Here is a 7,650-nt window from a genome sequence, read left to right as displayed (position 1 = left end):
AGTGAGGGGGAACTGCACCTGGTGCATCGTGTGCAACCCCCCCCCCCCAACCCCTTGGTGCTACGCCTCTGAGGGAGACACAGAAATAGTGAGAGCCATGATGCAGTTAGTAAGTATTGGGAACTAATGGATATGCTAAATTACAAAGTAAAATCCAGAAGGAAGGATTTGTGTTCCTTACATCACTGGATATACCTGCAAATTCTGAAAGGGCAGAAAATATACTCTTATAGGTATGGGACAACTTGTTTGAATTGTATGCCAGAATCAGGTAGAGATGAACCAAAAAAGACAATAATCTCTGGATCTGCTTCAAACCAAATGTTCTAAAGAATCGCTCACAAGCACAGATCTCAAAAATCTCAAGTAGCCAAATCCCAGGGTTTTTTTCCTAACTATGCCAACCACGAAATGACAGGGATACATCATTTTTCTCATGTTAACATGGAATGAAGGGACTTTCATGATCATATTCTTTGAGCTGCCTTGAGCCAAGAGGAAAGGAGGCATATCAATATTTTAATAAATTAATTAATAAAATTCCTGGTGGAGTACTTCCTGTTCTATAACACCATTTATGTGAAGTGTTCTCTCTGTGTGTGCTGCCAATGTGTGATTATATGTGCGCATAAGAGAGGAGGACTTTAAATGTCTTTCTTGTGTGTGTATGATCAGCGTGGGTATCTATTTATTACATTTTGTGAAAGAGAGGGAGAGATGAACTGACCTGTCTTGAGACTTAGCTCTTTTCAGTGAGCTGCTTGGCCTCTTTCTATGTTTTGAGTTGTAATCATGACTAAATTAGAACGTGTATATCCAGTGGACTCTGGCCTTTCCTGCACACTTCGCTCCATCATTTACAACAATCCTCTCTGCAGTCCCCTGCCTCCTCCAAACGTTGTTTCCTAGTTGCCATTTTAAAAATATAGCATCACTGATTCTATGGTCCCCCAAAACAGAAAAAGAAAACAGAAAACGGCAAGGAACTAGAAATTAAGAGGAGAGGGGTGAAGCAGTGTGGTGAGGGCCGAGCAAGCTCTGAAGTGGAAGTTGGGCAACCACACAGGGTGTGTGGATAGCAACCCACTATTTTGGCAGGAAAGAAAGAATGTTTCAAATATGTTTGCACCATGAGGGAAACTAGCTTGGAAACATTTCAGCAAAAAAAACAACATGGTAAAAGTGTTTTCAGAAACAATGGAGAAAAAGCTTCTTGGAAATGTTTCCAGAACCAAATGGGGAAAACTAGTGTGGAACTCCATGGAGGAAATGTTTTGTTATCATCCTGGAAACAGTGTAAGTGACTTTTGTGAAATTGGCCAAGCTCTCCACTCTTTGGCCCAGTAGGTTCCATCACCAGTTCAGCTTGGATCATAAAACTTTCCAACTTCTACAAATCCACCTACAGTATTTCCCCAATGAGCTAGCTATTTTCCCCTTTCTCCTTTCCCTTCTTTAATTAAAATTTAATTGCTTTCAATATTTTGTATCCTTTGAGAAACTCCTGTTCTTTTTCAGGCCGTTTTCAAAAAGGTTTTCTCTCCCCCCACCCACTTTCCTTTTAGTTAATTTACAGATTAAGTTACAGACCTAATGTTAAATGAGATTAATTTGTGTGTAACATATAAAGATGTCCTGAGTTGACTGCTTATAGAATCAGAGGCAATAATGTGAAAGCTTGCTTGGCAGAAAATCCTGGTTTGATATGTGAAGTAGGATTTTAGAAGGCATATAAGACTTATTTGGGTAAGCCACACCTAGATATTTTACACTGGAATGAGGATGAAAGTAACAATAAACTAGATGAAAATCTGAATGATACGAAATTAATTTGTCTGCTTCAGAATTCAAAGCCATATGTTGGAGAACTATGCAGCTATTCACCAAGTTTAATCTTTCTAGCTTGTGCTGCAAATGATTACAGATTAGGTATAACATCATATATACAGCTTCCCATCAGCTAATCTGATGGGACGATTCCAAAACATTCCAAGGCACAGGAGAACCTGTGTGTGCGGCTCAGGGGAAGTAGACTCAATGTCACATATCTTACTGCATTGCAAGTTACATGAAGGTGAAAGGAAGCTGTTGATCCAACCATTGTTAACTCGTCATGTATATCCATTCATAGATAACTCGGATACGAATTCTGTAAGAATATTATTAGAAGATCGTGTTTCTGCCATCTCACAGAAGGTAGCTAAATTTTGCATACTGGTACACAACAAGCGTAGTTCCTTATTAAAACAAAGAGCCGCACTGTGTGATGAGGACTGTAATAATGCCTGAAGCTAATGTTATTTATTAATAGATTTTATAATGGATTTTAATTTATATTATATTTTTGTATAAGTGGAGTGCTATGTATTCACATGTACTCTGATTTTAAACTATTGGCTGGCCAAAAGGCCGTAATAATAAATATCTATCTATCATATATACAGCAAACTCTGATGCGGATCAAGCTGAAGGGCCAATTAAGTCATATCACAATGCCTTCAATTACTTCAGAAATAGAAAATTGGAAATGTTATCATAAATATGTTTTAATAATAAATATCTACTTTGCAGCATATTTATGTGTACGTATGTGTAAGGTTCCATTAAGTCACAGCTGACTTAAAGTGACCCTGTACCTGTAGGGTTTTCAAGGCTAGTGATTAAGCAGAGTTGACTTGTCATTGCCTTCCTCTGCAGAGTCTTCCTTGGTGGGTCCCTTCCATGTACCGACCCTGTTTAGGTTCTAAGATATTGGAGGACTTGGCTATAATACACAGTTATCCATACCCTGAGGTAAAACATAGCACTTCAAATAAAGAGTTTGTCACCAGTTCCACAATCATCTCAGTTCATTGCACTGGGGATTATTCTGGTATAAAATTTGAGGAGGTGACTCCACAACTATATCAAGGGTTTGGGTTTTGGCTAGCCCCATGTCTCCACCTTCCTTTGACTAGCACCATGGCTCTGATCCCCCCCCTCCCAATTGCTTTTAAAGTTCAGAAACTACATTGGGATATGCCATTATGGAATTCAGATAAATTGTATAATGTCTAAGTCACTACTCCCTCTCCCACAATAGAACTATTACTACTGAATGTTCATTTGTTTAGCGCTCATCTACATAATTGTTGATATTTATATATTCTAACTTGTATATTTGGGGCATAAATGCCACAAAATGGCAACATATACCCTGTTTCCCCGAATATAAGACATCCCCGGAAAATAAGACATAGCAGAGGTTTTGCTGAAGTGCAAAATATAAGGCATCCCCCAAAAGTAAGACATAGCAAAATTTTTGCTTGGAAGCATGCCTGATGAACAGAATACAGAAATATAAGACATCCCCTGAAAATAAGACATAGCGCATCTTTGGGAGCAAAAATTAATATAAGACACTGTCTTATATTCGGGGAAACACGGTAGTTGCAGAAGCATACTGAGGGGAAATGATGCCCAGGGCAACACCTGTCAGCAAGGAGGAGAGGGAAGTGCAGGAGCCGGCCTGTGGCTGCGGCTTTGCCTGAGAGCATGGAGGGAGCTGCCGGGCGCCCCCCCATGATCAAATGGCATGAGCCCAGGCGCATGGGATACCCCATGTCCCCATTAGCGGTACGCCTTTGTATAGTTGTGCATATACAACTGTCCTGTAATAGCTGTCACATCTGAACAACTTATTGTGGCCAGACAAAATGAGGTAGGTCTAGCAGCAAATGGTATCTTCTTAATGAGGGAGGCAGAGAAAGAGTAGAAATAAAATTGAGCACCTGGTGTATGAACCCAGCATGAAAGGCAGCAAAGAGGAGAGTGATCAGTAAAAAGTGGTGGCAGAAAGGATCATCTGAGAAGACAGAGGTCAAACAAAGGGCAGAAGTGCAGAAGGGGAAAGGGAAAGAACCGTGAACAGAACCTCAAAGAGCATCAACAGCAAATAAATAGAACATAGGGGTGCTGTGTGGTTTCCGGGCTGTATGGCCGTTTTCTCGCAGCATTCTCTCCTGAAGTTTCGCCTGCATCAGGAGAGAATGCTGCTACAACACAGCACCCGGAAACCACACAGCACCCCAGTGATTCCGGCCGTGAAAGCCTTCGACAATAAATAGAACATATCTTCTAGTAAAGTTTGAGCAATCACCAAGAGTCAATGTTCATCAATCAGATCTCTCTCTATCTCTTGATTCATATTGTCATACTGAAGCATCTAAGAATTACTTTCTAACCCTACATATCTTAAAAATCCTTTCTGTCACTGGCAGCTTTAAATGTAGGGAAAGTGATTTTGTCAGACATTGCATCTGATGAAGGGAGCTTTGACTCTCAAAAGTTTGTACTCTGAAATTCTTGTTGGTCTCCAAGGTGCTACTGGTCTCAAATCTATCTGATCTATCAGTAAATCTGAATAAATCTGTCAATAAAGCCATCAGATCTATCAATAAATAGGCGGCCCATGTTGGGAATTGCCATGACACCTAACAAGTAATTGGCAGCAATAGATTAAAATATATTTATTTCAAATGGCAAAATGACAAACATCCTGGGTAAATTATCAATCTCAGTTCAATTACTTATAAAATGCTTAAAACATTATGACAACAGTTTGATCTGTGGGTCTTTACTGGGGATAAAAGTGGGATACAAATGAATAAAAAAGAAAATTTATTAAACTAGCACTTGTATCATTGTTAAAGTATATAATTTTATATGCAGCATTTTATATTATATTATAGTACCTTATTACAGTACATTTTTATACCTTTTGATTTTTAAAATCCTTCAAGAACTTAATAGGAATACACAACAGCAATGTAAATATAAGCAACAATAACAACCACAAAAGGATACACTATAGAAGCATAAAAAACAATTAATCTGTAAAAAGAGGCAGAAATTAACAAAACCATCAAGAACACACCATTTTTTCCTGACAAATAAAGGATAGTAAAGGAGGAGGAGGCACACATCTTAAAAGAAAATTCCACAAACTACTAAGTTTTGTAGTGGTTCAAGTGTTGGACTAGGTAAACCCAGGCTTGAATCCTCACTCTGCCATGGATGTTCGCCGAGTGACCTTGGGCCCATCAAACACACTCTGCCTAACCTACCCCACAGAGCTGCTATATGGATAAACAGAGGAGGGGAGAATGATGCAAGCTGCTTTAGGTCCACAGCCCTCAGCAAGAGCCAATGTGGTGCAGTGGTTACGAGCATATGGATTCTAATGTGGAGAACAAGGTTTAATTCCCTACTCCTCCACATCAGCAGCGGACTCTTATCTGGTGAACTGGATTTGTTTTCCCCCTCCTCTACATGAAGCCTGCTGGGTGACCTTGGGCAAGTCACAGTTCATTCAGAACTCTCTCAGCTCCACCTACCATACAACATGTCTGTTGGGAGCAAAGGGAATGGAGTTTGTAAGCTGTTTGAGTCTCCTTACAGGAGAGAAAGGTGGGGTCAATCCAAACTCTTCTTTTTCTTCTTCTGTTAACAATAGGACATTCTGGAGGACATTGATTCATAGGGTTTCCATGAGTTGTAAATGACTTGATGGCACTGAACATACACACACACATACAAATAAATGTTGAGAAGGATCCATTTTACATAGTTACTTATCATACATCTGATCTTAGCAATCAAGAAGAATGATCTTTTTTAAAAATTAATATTTCTTGTTGTATCTCAGCATTTGAGGAAAACACTGATCCCAGACGATATACAATAGATTGTAATGGAAAATCTATCCCTATAATTGTTATAACTTCAGCATGAATCATACTCCAGTATCTGTATACCAATCCACACCTCCAACACTGTCAGCAGGAAGGCTGGGGAGGGCAGGAGCAAGCCTGCGGTCATGGTGCCCACCTGAGCAGCATGGAGGGAGCTGCTGGGCGTTGACCAGGTCCCGCAAGGATCCAGCCGGCACCTGGCACCCCCATGTGATCAAATGGCATGCACCCGGTGGCATGGGATACCCAATGTCCCCATTAGCGGTAAGCCACTGTGGTCACATATTCATTAGACCGTAGGCTTAGACAAACCAGTGCACTTGGGTTGAGGCAAAGAACAACATGGGACTCTCCCCACTGAAGAGAAAGTGAATGTTGTCAGTTCTGGTCACTTCCTCACCAAGGGGAAAAAGACTCTGCTGAAAGTAGTTATTTCCACTTTCTCATCCATCTCATCCACTTTCCACTTGTCATCCATTTTGAGTTGTTCATAGGATATGGGAACATTATGTACACAACACAGGGGACAGGGTGTGGATGTTTTTTTCTTGTGTAGATCATTTGTGTGTATATGGACTGAACTCAGAAAGATCTTCTTAGCACAAAAGCTCTACCTCCATGGATAGAATTGATGGGCTGGAGTGAAGAGGCAGATATGAAATCATTGCGCTTTGTAAGTTTCATTAGTTTTATATGTTCCGGGTGATGATAACTGTTGTTCTGCTATAAGGAATTGAAAAATAAACAAACAAACAAAAAATGTTACTGTTAGAAACCAACTTTTTTGGCTATTCACTGCGGCCCTTACTAAAACGATGCTACTCTAAATTCTGAACTTAGTTATTATTTTAATCTAGGACCTGGGCCTTACTAAAACGATACTACTCAAAATTCTTATCTTGGTTATTATTTTAATTTTGGGTCTGAAAGAGGTGGTGGCCCTGAACAGGCTGGGCCTCCTAATGCTCACCACCCCTTCCCCTCCCTTTTTTTTTGCCATTCCTAAGCAGGGATAAAAGTGAAACCCGAGCAGAAAATGTTTGTGGTGCCACTAGCAATCAAGGGTTGCGTTGCCACAGTAACCGGAACACTTCATCAGCTCAGCTAACAGATGGTCAGTGAGCAACAGGCAGCATATGTTCCAATAAGCACTGACATCAGCACAGATGGAGGGTGGGCAGGAGGCTGGCCCTGAAACATAACCTGACATTTCCTTCTCACTTGGTGCTGCATTGTTATAGCTCACACAGGAAGATTAGCAGGGAAAAGTGAATAGCATTAGGGAATCTGCTCAAGAACCAATTACTAACACTTCAGTGCAGTTTTAGATTTTTACTTAACCAGAGTGCAACATTGTTAACAACATTCAGCCACACAAAAGGAAATGCAGTGGGTTTTAACGACAGGGGTTTTATTTTCATCACAGGCAGGTTTTCCCAAGAACACTAATTAACAGGGATTGCCAAGTCCTAGGTGTCCTGCTCTCTACAGCTTTAGCAATTATTGTTCCCTAAAAAAAAAATGCATTTGTGTAAATATTTCAGATTTCTGGATAAATATTTTTAAAAACAACCATCACACCTGTGAAAATCAGAGACTGCAGATGGATTTTTAAAAACCTGTCTTGCTTGGAAATTAATATTGTTTCATATTTGATAGGCAGCTGGAATTTAGGCTTCAGTTTTCTTCATAATGTGCATCAAAAACACTTCAACACAAATCTGTTCCCAGTCATTGTAAGAAGCAAATGGGGATTCAATAAAACCCCACACAATATTCTGAACAGATCTTAAAGTATAATTGTGGGGTTTTAAACTTTATGATGCTATTTATGGGAGAAGATATAAAGGAGAAATAGTTACAAAAAAAATTCAGACCCAGGAGTACTGAGAAACATAAACATGCAGTTCATGTTAAT

The sequence above is a fragment of the Sphaerodactylus townsendi genome, linkage group LG01, assembly GCF_021028975.2.
Source record: "Sphaerodactylus townsendi isolate TG3544 linkage group LG01, MPM_Stown_v2.3, whole genome shotgun sequence".
Lineage (NCBI taxonomy): Eukaryota > Metazoa > Chordata > Lepidosauria > Squamata > Sphaerodactylidae > Sphaerodactylus > Sphaerodactylus townsendi.
This window is presented reverse-complemented; position numbering follows the sequence as displayed.